The sequence below is a fragment of the Vulpes vulpes genome, chromosome 8 (genome assembly GCF_048418805.1).
Source record: "Vulpes vulpes isolate BD-2025 chromosome 8, VulVul3, whole genome shotgun sequence".
Classification (NCBI taxonomy): domain Eukaryota; kingdom Metazoa; phylum Chordata; class Mammalia; order Carnivora; family Canidae; genus Vulpes; species Vulpes vulpes.
Window position 1 is genome coordinate 90,793,280 of NC_132787.1, and position 16,241 is coordinate 90,809,520.

Consider the following 16,241-nt stretch of genomic DNA (forward strand, 5'->3'; position numbering starts at 1 on the left):
GATCCCGGGTCTCCAGGATCGCGCCCTGGGCCAAAGGCAGGCGCCAAACCGCTGCGCCACCCAGGGATCCCTGGATGTCCTATATTTTTATTTGAGACTGGCAATGCTGCTGGGTGACACCCTTATCTTTCCTGAGTCTGTTGCCAGACCATACTTAACAAAATCAGTATTCCATTAGCAAGAATAAGACAATAGTGCCTAAAAGTAGCAATTAACAGTCTGTATCTTTGATTTACAAGATTTCTTTCAACTTCTGTTCAAGAAAATCCTGGCTCCCTTTGGCTCTCTGGCCCTCCCTATTTGACATCAGCTATGTCCCTGAGACATGATGGTGAAGGCCCAACTAAATGGCTTTGGCTATGTTAGGTGCCTGGTCACCAGGGCTGCTTTTAACTCTGGCAAAGTGAATATTGTCTCCATCAATAACACCTTCATTGACCTCAATACATGGTCTACATGGCCTGGTATGATTCTACCCATGGCAAGTTGAACGGCACAGTCCAGGCTGAGAATGGGAAGTTTGTCATTGAATGGACAGCCCATCTCTATCTTTCTGGAGTGAGATAGGTGCTGAATTTATTGTAGAATCCACTGGTATCTTCACTAACCTGAAGAAGGCTGGGGCTCACTTGAAGGATAGAGCCAAAAGGGTCATCATGTTTGCCTCTTCTGCTTGTGAAGGGCATGAACCATGAGAAAGAAGTATGACAACTTTCTCAAGATTGTCCACAATGCCTTTTGCACCACTAACTGCTTGGCTCCCTGGCTAAGGTTGTCCATAATGACTTTGGCATCTTGGAGGCTCTCACGATCACAATACATTCCATCACTGCCACCCAGAAAACTGTAGATGGCCCTACTGAGAAGCTACGTGGTGATAGCTGAGGAGCTGTCCAGAACATCCTTGCTTCCACCAGTATTGCAAAGTCTGTGGGCAAGGTCATTCCTGAGCTGAATGGGAAGCTCACTGGTACGCCTTCCATATCCTCACCCACAATGTGTTGGTGGTGGACTTGACCTGCCATTTGGAAAAAGCTGTCAAATATGACAACGTCAAGAAGATGATGAAGTGGACATCAGAGGGCCCCCTCAAAGATATCCTGGGCTATGCTGAGGACCAGGTTATCGCCTGCAGCTTTAATGGTGACATCTACTCTTCCACCTTTGATGCTGGCCTGACATGCCCTCAATGACCACTTTGTCAAGTTCATTTCCCGTGATGAAAATGAATCTGTCTATGGCAACAGGGTGAGGGACCTATGGTCCACATGGCCTCCAAGGAATAAGAGCTCCTGGAACACAGCAGCCCCAGGAGAGCAACAGAGGCCCCAGCTGCTGAGGAGTCCTTGCCCCAAACAAACCCTCTGATACACTGAAAATCTTTTGTCCTCGACGCCGTTTCCATCCTAGATGCCTTGAATAAGGGGAGGCATTTTGGCAGCCCTACCTTGTCATGTATCATCAATAAAGTGTGCTGTATACCCTTATACACAAAATAGAAAGTCCTGGTTTACATGGCCCAGGGTTTTCACATAGCACAAAGGTGCCCAGTTCTATCTTTGTGTGTATGTTGTGTGTGTGTGTATGTGTGTGTGAGTGAGCTGACAAAGATGAACAGTGACAGAACTGTTAAGAGTAAGATGTGTGTAAAGCATACTACAACCTGCAATTTACATTTGTGTGATCCAAAGTCTTAAAAGCCATTACCTAGTATTCTTTAGCTTTGCTATGTGGCCTCTAAAGAAGAGGAAAACAACAGCCCAGCTGCTTCCTGAGACCTTGGATTCTTCCTGAGGTGAAAGATTTGAGTATTACTGCCTTTTCAAAGATCACTTGGGAGTGATGATCACGGTGCCATAGAAATGATGAGAGAGAATAAGAATGTTTCCTATGGGAGTCAGTGTTATTTCAACACTATTTTTATGCATTTATGTAAGGGGATGATTATGACGTAAGTAATAAGGCATTTCTGGGTCCTGATTACAAGTGTGACTGCTGGGATGTTACTCATTGACACACACAGATCTACAACTCCTTTGCTGAGTCACCAGCTTACCACTGTTAGGGGCCTGCCCCAGCTCCCATGGCCCCATGTAAAACTGTTGGTTTGCCAGACTCTCATGAACTCTGGCCCACAACCTAGGCAGCAGTTGGAAATTCTCACTATCAGACGAGAAACCGTGAGACAACTCTTTTAAGAGTGTCCCCTCTGGTAGACAAAAATCAGATGGCTTGCATGGATATACTTACAGAGATCATATCTGGTAAATGCCTATATTTTCTGAGGTTGGCCAGTGATAAACTTTATATATATATTTATGAGAAAATAGTATCCATTTCCTAAATTATATTTATGTTGTAGAGTTTTTAAAAGATTTTTTATTTATGTATTTATTCATGAAAGACACAGAGAAAGAGGCAGAGGGAGAAGCAGGCTCCACGCAGGGAGCAATGTAAGACTTGATCCTGGGACTCCAGGATCACGCCCTGGGCCGAAGACAGGCACCAAACCACTGAGCCACCCAGGCGTCCCATATGTTGTAGACTTGATTAAAGGAGAGCTGTGTCAGTTAACATGAGAGATTGAATATGTATTTATCTGTTACCTCCCAAATCCCCACTGTAATAACAATAAAGAAATAAAAAGACCATAAACCCATAGGGTTAAAGAGAAGAGAGAAGATGACAAAAGTTAAGAAATGTCAACACAATTCTGGAAAATGAAATCAGATGGAGGAGTAATATAACTGATTTAGTGGAATGGAGAAGTTTAAGCCTAAGTGCACTGGTGGGAGTGGTGCTGCAGGTGGAGGTGGGGAGTGGCGGGCCTTTCAATAAAAAGAAAGTGGATTGGGCCAGCAAAACACAGCAAAGGGTTGGGAGTGGAAGGCACAGTGTATCTCTGGCAACCACTGATTGGTTCTTAGTCTCTACACTTCTGCCTTTCCAGGATATTACATAAATGGAATCATGCCAAAGTATGTAAATTTTTGAATCTGGCTTCTTTCATTTAGTATAATGCATTGGAGAGTCCCCTGTGCTGTTGTAGTATCAATACTTTTTTCCCTTTAATGGCTAACTAGCAATCTATTTTTTAGGTGTGCCACTTTGTTTTAGATTGTTTCCAGGTGTTGGTGATCACAGACAATGCTACTACAAACATTTGTGTAGTGGTTTTTCAGTTATTTTGTAAACACAGATTTTTGTTTCACTTGGGTAAATAACATGAGGTGAAGTTCCTGGGTCATGTGGTATGTGTATGTTTAAGTTTGTAAGGAACTTCCAAACTGTTTTCAGAGTGGCTGTACCATTTTGCACTCTTACCAGCAATATATGAGTTTTGGTTCCTCCACATTCTTGGCAGCACTTCATATTGTCATTTGTGTTTTGTTTTATTTTTTAATATTAGCCATTCTAGCAGATGTGTCATGGTATCTTACTATGTGTGTGTGTGTGTGTGTGTGTGTGTGTTTTAAGTATACAATTCAGTGGGTTTTAGTATATTCACAAAGTTGTGCAACCACCACCATTATCTCATTCCAGAACACTTCCATCAGTCTCTGCCTGGACTGAATTGCACCCAAATTCATGTTGAAGTCCTACTCTCCAATTTGAAGGTATTTGGAGATGGGGTCTCTGGGAGGTAATTAGATGACATTATGAGGGTGATGGGATTAGTGCACTTATAAGAAGAGGAGAGATCTCTCTTTCCATGTGCACACACCAAGAAAAGGCCATGCAAGCACATAACAAGGCTGTCTACAAGCCAAGAGAAGAGCCTCAGAATAAAACCTACTTTGCCAGTACCTTGATCTTAGACTTCCCAGCCCCCAAAAATGTGAAAAATAAATTTCTGTTGTTTAAGCCACTCACTCTATTGACACCTTTGTGGCTCAGCGGTTGAGTGTCTGCCTTCAGCTCAGGGCGTGATCCCAGTTCCGGGGATGGAATCCCACATCAGGCTCCCTGGTGGGAGCCTGCTTCTCCCTCTGCCTATGTCTTTACCTCTTTCTGTATGTCTCTCAGGAACAAATAAATAAAATATTTTTAAAAAGCTACCCGGTCTATAGTATTTTGTTATGGCAGCTGCAGTTGATTAAGATAACCTGCAAAAGAAACCCTGTACCTGCTGAATCCCTCTACCTCCATCTTCTGACAATAACTAATCTACTTTTTTCTCTGGATTTGTTGATGCTGGATGATCGTATAAATGGGATCACGTCATGTAACCTGTGGCCTTTTGTAACTGTCTTCATTCACCTAGCATAATGTTTTCAAGGTTTATCCATATTGTAGTATGTGTCAATAGTTCATTCCTTTTTATGGCTGTATGATATTCCATTGTATGGATATACAATATTTTGCTCATCCATTCATCACTCAAATATTTAGGTTATTTCTACATTTTGGCTGGTATAAATAATGCTGCTATGAATATTTCTGGACAAGTTTTTGTGTGAACATGTTTTCAGTTCTCTTGGGTATATACCCAGGAAGAGAATTGCTGGATCATATGGTAATTCTATGTTTAAGTTTTTGAGGAATTGCCAAACTGTTTTTCGCAGCAGTTGTGCCATTTTACATTCCCATCAATGGTATACTGTAGTTCCAATGTCTCCACATCCTCATCAACACTTATTGTTGTTTGTATATTTTATTATAGCCATCTCAATGGGTATGAAGTGGTATACCATTATGATTTTGATTTACAGTTTCCTAATGAGTAATGATTTTGAGCATTCTTTCAAAATGTACTTATTTGTGATCCACATAGCTTCTTTGGTGAAATGTCAGTTCAAATCTTTGCCCCCCACTTTTTAAAAATTTAATTCCAGTATAGTTAACATACAGTGTTATAGTAGTTTCAGGTGTACAATATAATGATTCAACAATTTTTTACATTGCTCAGTGCTCATCATAAGTGTAATATTAATTCTTTTTACCTGTTTCACCATTTCACCCATCTCCTCATGAATCTCCCCTCTTGGAACCATTAATTTGTTCTCCATAATTAAGAGTCTATTTTTTGGTTTGTCTTTTTTTTTTTTCTTTGTTCATTTGTTTCCTTTCTTAAATTCCACATATGAGTGAAATCATTTAGTATTCATCTTTCTTGATGGAATGATTTATCATTATACTCTCTAGAACCAACCATGTTGTTGCAAATGGCAAGATTTCACTATTTTTATGGCTGAGAAATATTCCATTGTATATGTACCACATCTTCTTAATCCATTCATCTATGGATTGACATTTGGGTTGCTTCCATAATATGGCTATTGTAAATAGTGCAATAAACATAGGGGTGCATATATGTTTTCGAATTGATGTTTTCATATTCTTTGGGTTAATACTCAGTAGTGGATACTAGATCATATGTAATTCTATTTTTATTTTTTTAAGATTATTTATTTATTTGAGAGAGAGAGAGCAAGCGCATGAGTGGGGGGCAGGGGGAGAGGGAGAAGCAGCTCTCTCCTGAGCAGGGAGCCTGACACAGGGCTTGATCCTGGGACTCTGGGATCATGACCTGAGCTGAAGGCAGATGCTTAACTGACTGAGCCATCCAGGCATCCCTGTAATTCTATTTTTAATTTTTGAGGAAACTGCACACTGTTTTCCACAGTGGCTACACTGGTTCTCATTCCCACCGACACTGCATGAGGGTTCATTTTTCTCCACATCCTCCTCAACACTTGTTTCTTGTGTTTTTTTAGTTTACTCGTTCTTCCTGGGGTGAGGTGGTATCTTATTGTGGTTTTGATTTGCATTTCTCTGATGATGAGTGTGGTTGAGCATCTTTTCATTTGTCTGTTGGCCATCTATATGTCTTCTTTGAGAAATGTCTATCCATGACTTTTGCCCCCCTCCTTTTTTTTTAAATAAATTTTTAAATTTATTTATGATAGTCACACACAGAGAGAGAGAGAGGCAGAGACATAGGCAGAGGGAGAAGCAGGCTCCACGCACCAGGAGCCCGACGTGGAATTCGATCCCGGGTCTCCAGGATCGCGCCCTGGGCCAAAGGCAGGCGCCAAACCGCTGCACCACCCAGGGATCCCTCCCCTCCTTTTTTTAAAGTAGGCTCCAGACTCAGTTTAAGTAGGCTCCAGACCCAGTGTGGAGTCCAATGTAGGACTTGATCTCATGACCCTGAGGTCAGGTCCTAAGCTGAGATCAAGAGTCAAATACTTAACTGACATGAGTCATCCCTTCTGCCCATTTTTAATTAGATTATTTGGGTTTTGTTTTGTTTTGTTTTTCATGTTGAGCTGTGTAAGTTCTTTATGTATTTTGGGTACTAACCCTTTATTGGATATATCATTCGCAAGTATCTTTTCCTATTCAGTAGGTTGTCTTTTAGTTTTGTTGATTACTTCCTTTGCTGTGCAGAAGCTTTTTATTTTGATGTAGTCTCAGTAGTTTATTTTTGCTTTTCTTTCGTTGTCTCAGGAGACATATCTAGAATAATGTTGCTATAGCCAATGCCAGAGAAATTACTGCCTGTGCTCTCTTCTAGTGTTTTTATTGTTTCAAATCTTTGTGTATTTTTAAAAAGTTGGTTTCCTTTCACTGCATTCTGAGAGTTCTTCATGTATCTTATATATAAGTCCTTTGTCTGATATGTGATTTTTTAAATATTTTCTTCCCATCTATGAATTGTCTTTTCATTCTCTCTTTTAAAAAATATTTTATTTATTTATTCATGAGAGACACAGAGAGAGGCAGAGACATAGGCAGAGGGAAGAGAAGCAGGCTCCATGCAGGAGCCCAATGCATGACTCAATCTCGAAACTCTGGGATTACGTCCTGAGCCAAAGGCAGACGCTCAACAGGGAGCCACCCAGGCATCCCTGTCTTTTCACTCTCTTAAGAGTATTCTTCACAGAGTCAGTTGTAAGTCTTGATGAAATCCCATTTGTCAAGTTTTTATTTTATAGATTGTGCTTTTTGTGTCATTTCTTAGAATCTTTCCTTATGTTCAAGTTACAAAGATTCCCTATTGTGTTTTCTTTTAAAGGTTTTATACTTTTAGGGGCGCTTGGATGGCTCAGTTAAGCATCTGCCTTCAGCTCAGGTCATGATCCCAGGGTCCTGGGATCAAGTCTTACATTGGGGTCCCTGTTCAGTGGGGAGTCTGCTTCTCCCTCTCCCACCACCCCTCCCCCCTGCTCGTGCTTTCTCATTCTCTCTCTCTTTAGTATATAAATAAAATCTTTACAAAAACAGTTTTTATACTTTTAGATGTTATATTTAAATTTATGATCCATTTTGAGTTAAATTCTTATACAATGTGAAATATGGGTGGTGGATCATTTTGCTTTGCAAATAGATATCCAGTTTTTCCACCACTATTTGTTCAAAAGACAATTATTTCTCCATTGAATTGCCATTGCACTTTTGTGAAAAATCAGTTGTGTAGGGGTGTCTGGGTGGCTCGGTCAGTTAAGCATCTGACTCTTGACCTCAGCTCAGGTCTTGATCTTAGGGTTGTGAGTTCAAGCCCCGTGTTGGCCTCCAAACTGGGCCTGGAGCCTACTTAAAAAAAATCAATTGTGTGGGTCTATTTTTGGACTCTGTGCTCTGTTCCATCGACCTATGTGCCAATCCTTTAACCTAATACCACACTGGTTCTGGTTTTGATATTAAGGTAATTACATTTGGACTGAAAGTTTGTTTCCCCCAAAATTCGTATGTTGAAATACTATTCCCCAATGTGGTGGTATTAGGATGTAGGGCTTTTGGGAGCAAATTAGGTCATGAAGGCAAAGACTTCTTGAATGATATTAGGGTCCTTATGAAAGGGATCCCAAAGAGCTCTCTTGCAGTGTTTCTACTATATAAAGATACAATGAGAAGACAGCAATCTGTAACCCAGGGGAGGGCCTTCACCAGAATTCTAACTATTCTGGCACCCTAATCTTGGGCTCAGCCTCAGTAACTGAGAAATAAATTTCTGTTGTTTATAAGCCACCCAGTTTATGCTACTTCATTATAGCAGCCTGGACTAAGACAGAAATGTTGGTTTCATAAATGGCTTGGGATGTGTTTCCTTCTCTTCTATTTTCTAGAAGAGATTATGTCAAGTCGGTATTATTTCTTACTTAAATATTAGAATTTACCAGTTAAACCATCTGAGCCTATTTGTTGGAAGGCTCTTCACAATGAATTCAATTTCTTTGATAGATATAGGACTATTTAGCTTATATATTTCTTCTTGAATGGATTTTGGTAATTTGTATCTTTTAACAAATAAGTCCATTTTATTGAAGTCATCAAATTTATGGGCATAGAGGGCTTTGTTTGTTTGGTTGGTTGGTTTTGTTTTTTTTTTTTTTGAAATATTCCTTGTTACATCTAATGTCTTTAGGATCTGTAGGGTCTGTAGTGATATTTCCCTTTTTATCCTATATGGATAATTTTCTTCTTTTTTCAGTCTGGCTGGAGGTTTATCAATTTTATTATCCTTCCCAAAGAACTAGCTTAGAGTTTTATTGATTTTTCTCTGTTGTTTTCTTCTTTTCAATTATATTGATTTCTGCTCTTATCTTTATTTTCTTTTGCATGCTTTCAGTTGAATTTGTTCTTATTTAAAAATTTTTTAAAACATTTCTTAAGGTGGGAGCTTAGATGATTGAATTCAGATCATTTTTTCTAATAAAAGCTTTTTATGCTATAAGTTTCCCTCTGAGCAGTGCTTCATCTGCATCTCACAAGTTTTAATATACTGTGTTTTCATTTTAGTTTAGCTCAAATATTTTCTCTAATTTCACTGAAGACTCCTTCCTTGATCCATGGGTTACTTAGAAGTGTGTTGTCTAATATCCAATTATTTGGGAATTATTCAGATATCTTCCTGTTACTGTTTTTAATCTAATTCTTTTGAGGTTATAGAATATACTTTGTGTGATTTAATTCTTAATAATTTGTTAAGATTTATTTTATGGCCCAGAATATGGCCCACCTTATTGGATGTGGATATTTCATGTGCATTTGAAAAGAAAGACTTCCTGTTGTTGTTGTTGTTGTTGTTGTATAAATGTTAATTCCATCAAGTTAATTCCATCCAGAGCTTCTTTGTCTTATTGATTTTCTGTCTACTTGTTCTATCAGTTACACAGAGAGAAGTGTGGAAATCTCCAGGTATAATTGTATTTGTCAGTTTCTCCTTTTGTTTCTATCAGTTTTTAGTTCATGTGTGTTAAAACTTTGTTATTATATGAATATCCACTTAGGATTATTATTTCTTCCTTGTCAACTGGCCCTTTTATTATAAAATGTTCTTCATCTCCGGTAGTTTTGTCATTCTGAAATCTACTTTGTCTGATATATTTTCTAAAGATTTTATTTATTTATTTGACAGAGAGAGAGAGAATACAAGCAGGGGAAGTGGCAGGCAGAGGGAGAAGGAGAAGCAGACTCCTTGCCCAACAGGGAGCTCAAAGTGGGGCTTGATCCCAGGACTTGGTCCCAGGACCTGGGATCATGACCTGAGCCGAAGGCAGGCATTCAACCAACTGAGCCATGCGGGTGCCCCTACTTTGGCTAATATTAACAAAGCCACTGTAGCTTGCATTTTTTCCATTTTTTTTCTTGTGGTAAAACATACATAACATAAAGTTTACCATCTTAACCATTTTTAAGTGTATGGCTTAATGGTATTAAATACATTCATATTGTTGTGCAACCATTACCACCATCCACCTCCAGAATTCTTTTCATTTTGTAAAATTGAAACTCTTAATCAATAACTCTCCATTCACCCCTCCATCTAGCCCCTGGAAACCACCATTCTATTTTCTGTCTCTATGATTTTGACTACTTATGTAAGTGGAATACCTTATGTAAGTGGAATCACACAGTATTTGTCTTTTTGTGTCTAGCTTATTTCACTATGCTTAACGTCTTCAAGTTTTTCATCCATGTTGTAACATATTGCAGAATTTCCTTGTTTTAAGGCTGAATAATGTTCCACTGTACATATATAAGCCATATTTTGCTTATTAATTCATTTGTCAATGGACACTCAGGTGGCTTCCATATTTTGTCCTTATAAAAATGTTTTATTCCATTTATTTAAACTAAAAAAAAAATCTACCTATTGCTCCCACCCCCTACTCCCTGCCTCTTGAAATCACCAACCTGTTCTCTGTATCTATACAGGTTTTGTTTGTTTGTTTGTTTAGATTTCACATATAAGGGAAATGATATGATATTTGTCTTTTTAAATCAATTGATTGTGTGGCTTCCCTTGCTTGGTCAGAACATATTTTGAATGATGGAAAGGACAGCAAATTCTGATGCTGTAAATGTTCAGTGAGAGTATTTCACTTGACTGTCCATTTCCTGCTCTGCCTCTCAGATTATTCATAGCCACCATATTGACACATTTCATATGAAATAAGCTCATTGTCATTCTGTGTTGCCAGGAGGATTCCTATTAACAGAATGTTTGGGAAATGTGTTGTAACATCCTGTTCAAGGGCTGCCAAGAAACCATTGCACCACATTATTTTTTCTGGCACTTTAGATACCCTTTAATCACCCTTTTGATGTAAAAAGAAAAAAAAAGTTCTCTGTCAATTAACTTTCTCTGAAATAAGCAGTCATGCCAGGATCCAGATACACATACAAAATATTTTGTGCAATTGTACATATAGGAGTCATAGCCATAGGGTACATTTCAAAACTTCTGGATACCGTTTTTAAAAAACAATATCTTATTTTTATCACATATAATGGTGACATTCTTTGGACCATAGTTCTTTGTTTCTTTTGTTAAAAGCTGTACACTTGAAAGACTCACTTCCATCTTATCCCCCATCCACTCCAGTTCCCACTGCAACAAATAACAGCTTTTCATTGTTTTGTGTTTGTGTATATCCTTATGAAAATAAAAATGGAAATCATATACGTTCTGGGAGCATAGTATATAGGCTGGTTTATCCTTTTCTTTTTATCCATTTAAAGATCTAGCTCAGAAATCTTTTCATATTAATTTCACAGCAATATGTGAGGCCTGTTTTCCCATAGCACATGCTGTCAAACTTTTGGGTTTTTATCAGTATGATAGTTGAAAATGATATTTTGGTGTGACTTTCATCTTTATTTCTCTTTATTTTTAATCAATTTGTCTATATCTTTGTATCTTAAAGAGTATTTGTATCCCTTTCCTGAGGTCCATCTGTTCATATTTTTTCTCCATTTTTCTATTGGGTGGTTGGTTCTTTTCTTTTCTTTTTTTTTGAGATTTTATTTATTCATGAGAGATACAGAGAGAGGCAGAGACACAGGCAGAGGGAGAAGCAGGCTCCCTGCGGGGAGCCCAATGTGGGACTCGATCCCAGGACCCTGGGATCATGACCTGAGTCGAAGGCAGATGCTCAACCACTGAGCCACCCAGGCATCCCGATTGGTCTTTTTCTTACTGATTTCTAGGATAAGGAGAATTCTCTTGAAATATTAGGGATATTATCACTATGTCCATGACCTGATCTGTAGATACTGTTCTGAGAAAAAAAAGAAAATATATATGTTGGCCTCTGCCCCCAGCTCCTAAAACCCTTGTAATTTTGTAAATGATAAGAGCACCAGGAACTCTAAAAACCCTCACAGGTTTCTAAGGGATGAGAGAACCAGGTGTATCTTTTGTTCTTTTTTTTTTTTTTTTTTTTTGAATTTTATTTATTTATTCATGAGAGAGAGAGAGAGAGAGAGGCAGAGGGAGAAGCAGGCTCCATGCAGGGAGCCCGATGTGGGATTCCATCAGGGACTCCAGAATCATGCCCTGGGCCAAAAGCAGGCACTAAACTGCTGAGCCACCCAGGGATCCCTGTACCTTTTGTTCTAACGAGGTGATTCTGGGTGGGCTCCTAGATGGAGGCTGGTCTCCAGAAAGACCACATTACGATGAGAAGCTTGGAATTGTCAGCCCTACACCTCATCTTCCAGAGGGCTGGAAATGGAGTTAATAATTGATCATGCCTACATGAGGAAGCCTCCATAAAATCCCAATAGTATGGGGCTCAGGGAACTTCCAGACTGGCAAACACATCCAGGAGGGTGATGTACCCTACATTCACCAGGACAGAAACTCTTGCTCTTGGGATCCTCCCAGACCTCACCCTGTGTGTCTCCTCATCTGGCTACTTATTTCTTTCCTTTATCATATACTTTAATAAACTAGAAAACGTGTTTCCCTGAGTTCTGTGAGCCACGCTAGCAAATTAATTAAACCAAGGAGGAGTCTCTAGCCAGTAGATCAGAAGCACAGATGATGGGATGCCTGGGTGGCTCAGCAGTTGAGTGTCAGCTTTTGGCTCAGGGCGTGATCCTGGAGTCCTGGGATGAGTTCTGCATTGGGCTCCCTGCAGGGAGCCTGCTTCTGCCTGTGACTATGTCTCTGCCTCTCTCTCTCTCTCATGAATAAATAAATAAATCTTAAAAAAATAAAAGAAAAGAAGACGTGCAGATGATAACCTGAGCTTGAGACTGGTATGTGAAGTGAGGGTGGGAGTGAGGAGCAGTCTTGTGGGACTGAGCCCTTACCTATCAGATCTGACTCTATCTCAGGTAGATAATGTTAGGATTGACTTAAATTGTAGGACATCCAGCTGGTGTCAGGAGAGTTGCTTACTGTTGTGTGGGGGGGAAACCCTCATACATTTGTGACCAGAAGTGTCAGAAGTACAGTATTCTCTGCAAAGGTAAAGAAGACACACAAGAGAAAAACACAGAGCAGGGGGAAACTGGGTTTTCCCCTACTTAGGAAGGGAAAAACTGAGTTTTTTCCATTACAATTGTCCGTTTTATCATTTGTCTTTTGACTTTGCTTATAGTGATTTTTGTCTTGCTAATTTTCTCCATACTACTTTGACATTTAGAAATAGTACAGAGAAAGAAAGGCCAGGAAGAAAAGGAACAGATGGTCAGGGAACCTAAAGAAAAGTGTTTCAAGAAGGAATAGAGTTGGGGGTGCCTGAGCATCTCAGTTGGTTGAGAGTGCGGCTCTTGATTTTGGCTCAGGTCATGATTTCAGGGTCCTGGGATCCAGCCCCACATCAGGCTCACTCTCAGTAAGGTGTCTGCTTGAGGATTTCTCTCTCTCCTGCTGCCCCTCCCCCCACTTACACATGCACTCTCTTGCTCTCTAATAAATACATCAATCTTTAAAAAAAAAAAATGGATGGATTTGGGCCCCTTGCTGGGTCAGCTGGTAGAGCATGTGACTCTGGATCTCAGGTCATGGGTTCAGGCCCCACGTTGAATGTGGAGCTGCTTAAAAAAAAAAGCAAGGGTCGCCTGGCTGGCTCGGTTAAGTGGCCACCTTTGGCTCAGCTCAGGTCTGGGTGGCTCAGTTGGTTAAGTGGCTGCCTTTGGCTCAGGTCATGATCCTGAGGTCCTGAGATTGAGCCCCAGCGCAGGGTTCCTGCTCAGTGGGGAGTCTGCTTCTCCCCCTTTCCTCTCCCTCTGCTCACCACCCCACCCTATGCCCCCACTCGTGATCTCTCTGTCTTAAATAAATAAAATCTTAAAAAACAAACACACACACACAAAACTAAGATGAGGCCATAGAAATGAATACTGGATTTGGTAAAAGAGAGGCCATTAATGACCAGTGCAGTTTTAGAGGTAAGATGGAGATAGACACCTGGTTGGAGTAAATGAATAAAGAAAGATAACAGTATTTTTTTAAAGTTTTGCTATGTAGGGGTGCTTGGGTAACACAGTCAGTTAAGTGTCTGACTCTTGATTTTGGCTCAGGTCATGATCCCAGGATTGTGGGATTGAGCCTCACATAGGGCTCTGCGCTGAGGGCAGAATCTGCTTGGGTTTCTTTTCTTTTCTATTTCTTTTTTTTTATTATTCTTTTAAAGATTTTATTCATGAGAGACAGAGAGAGAGGCAGAGACACAGGCAGAGAGAGAAGCAGGCCTCCCTGTGGGGAGCCAATACGAGGTTCAATCCCAGGATCCCAGGATCCCAGGATCTCAACCTCAGCTGAAGGCAGATACTCAATCAACAAGCCACTTAGATGCCCCTCTGCTTGAGTTTCTCTCTTCTTCTCCCTCTACTCCCCCCACCACCCCTTCTCTCTCTCTCTCTCTCTCTGTCAAATAAATAAATCTTACTTTTTTTTTTTTTTTTTTTTTTTGCTATGCAGTGGGACAGAGAAGTGTGGTGTTAGTGAGATGGGGCTATGGGGTCAAGGAAGTTTAACACATTTTTAAAAAATATTTTATTTATTTGAGAGAGAGAGAGTATAAGTCCGGGAGAGGGAGAAGCAGGCTCTTCACTAAGCAAAGAGCCCAATGTGGGGCTCAATGAGAGACTCGATCCCAGGACCGTGGGATCATGACCTTAGCTGAAAGTAGCCGCTTAACTGGCTGAGCCACCCAGCTGCCCCTCAAGGAAGTTTTTTAAATGGGAGATATTATACTAGAGAGTGTCTGTATGCTGATACAAACGACCTAGGGTAGAAAAAGCTAAGGATGCAGGAGGCAGAGGGAATATTTTTAGAAGTGAGGCCCTTCTAAAGGGCAAGAGGGGGTGGGATCTTGCTCCAGGCAGAAGGCAGGCTTTGTTCATTTGGAGCGTGGGCACACAGCTGGGAAATTGGTAGGTGTGGTTGTTGGTATGATGACTGAGGGGTTTCCACCATGGAGCATGTGATGAAGGCAAGCTGGGAGGTCTGAGGAGAAAAAAGGAGTGGGAAATAAATGTGTTAGCCTGTAGAAAGTAAACACACCGGGGAAAGTTGCCACAGAGTGTTGAGTGCCCATTTGAGATTCATGGTGAGAATTTCAAGGGAGGCTATTGAGCAAGTTGTGTGCTCATCTCCAGCCGTGTTCAGGCAAGGCCTGGAGTGGAAAATACTACAGGGTCAGGATGTTGCCAATCAAAAACAGCGGAGGGGAGGCAAGGCACAGTGGTATTTGCAAGAGAGCAATTATAATGATGAACATGGAATCTGACATGAATAGAGAGGAAATGAGGACATGAGGCAAGATGGTTAGTACATGAGTCACAGGTTTCAGTAAGATTGAAGAAATGCTGGAATGCTTGCTCTAGCCTACAGGAGATGGAGGACAGGAGATAAGGAACAATCAGAATTCCTGAAATAGAGATTTTGGAGATAGTGCAGTTATTGGTGATGACAAGGTAAAGGTCATCAACGTAAGAGTGGGAGGCTGAGTGAAGCTATAGGAAATTGCATTTGAGGAGGTAAGGAGCTGAGATTCTAAGGATAATGCCTCTGGACAGGACCAAAACATTGGCACTATCTAGAATGTATACATGAGGAAAATCTTATGAGAATATTCTGGCCTAAAGTGTGGATAAAAATAGGTTTTTAAAAAAAGGCTTGTAATCCTGCCTTATTTAGACACATATTTAAATGGTGGGAACTATGGAGGTATGTACCTGAGTCAGGAAAATTACATACCATGAGGGATTTCTGCAAGGAGGAAGGGTAGTCTGGGTTTATAGTGATTCATAATGGTTGGTACAGACTTCTGGGGGAAGAACACTGAAAAATCATGGCCCATCAAGGTCTTAGCTCACGTTGTTTTGCTTACAAATTGCATAACCTTCTCGTTCCTTTGCTGGGCAACCTCTGCACACATGTTTACAATCTGGTTAAAGAATCAGCCCTCACAATGACGTTATTAAACATACGTACACAATGGTGGCCATAGCAACAGCAGGGCACCTTCGGAGTTAGATGTTCTCAAATTCAGCTCCCTCAACAGCCTATCTGAGGAGGGACATGAAGACTTTAGGAAAGATGCCAGTTTCCCGTGAACATTCACAGAAGGAAAAGAAAGTCAGCCAGAGAGTATTCATAAGGAGCAGTGTGACCCTAATTGTCCTCCTGGCAGGCAGTCACAGAATAGACATCCAGGATGCTCTGCTCTTTTTGGCACTGGTTGATTTCTGCAACCACATTAAGACGCTATCCACAATCAACCCAGTGAGGCTGTTAGGATCTGTGAACTTGTTGCAGCCCTCAGGTTCTCTATTTAAAAGGGAAGTGAAGGGCAGCCCAGGGGGCTCAGCGATTTAGCGCCGCCTTCAGCCCAGGGCCTGATCCTGGAGTCCCGGGATCCAGTCCCACGTCAGGCTCCCTGGATGGAGCCTGCTTCTCCCTCTGCCTGTGTCTCTGCCTCTGTGTCTCTCGTGAATAAATTTAAAAAAAAAAGGGAAGTGAGTGATGTTCAATGCATTCCTGGTCAGGAGGC

The 16,241-nt window shown here is 40.7% G+C and overlaps 1 pseudogene; it reads left to right on the plus strand.

The window, feature by feature from the left end:
- Positions 1 to 210: 210 nt before the first annotated feature.
- Positions 211 to 1,496, plus strand: LOC112908495 (glyceraldehyde-3-phosphate dehydrogenase-like; annotated as a pseudogene).
- The last annotated feature ends 14,745 nt before the right edge of the window (positions 1,497 to 16,241 follow it).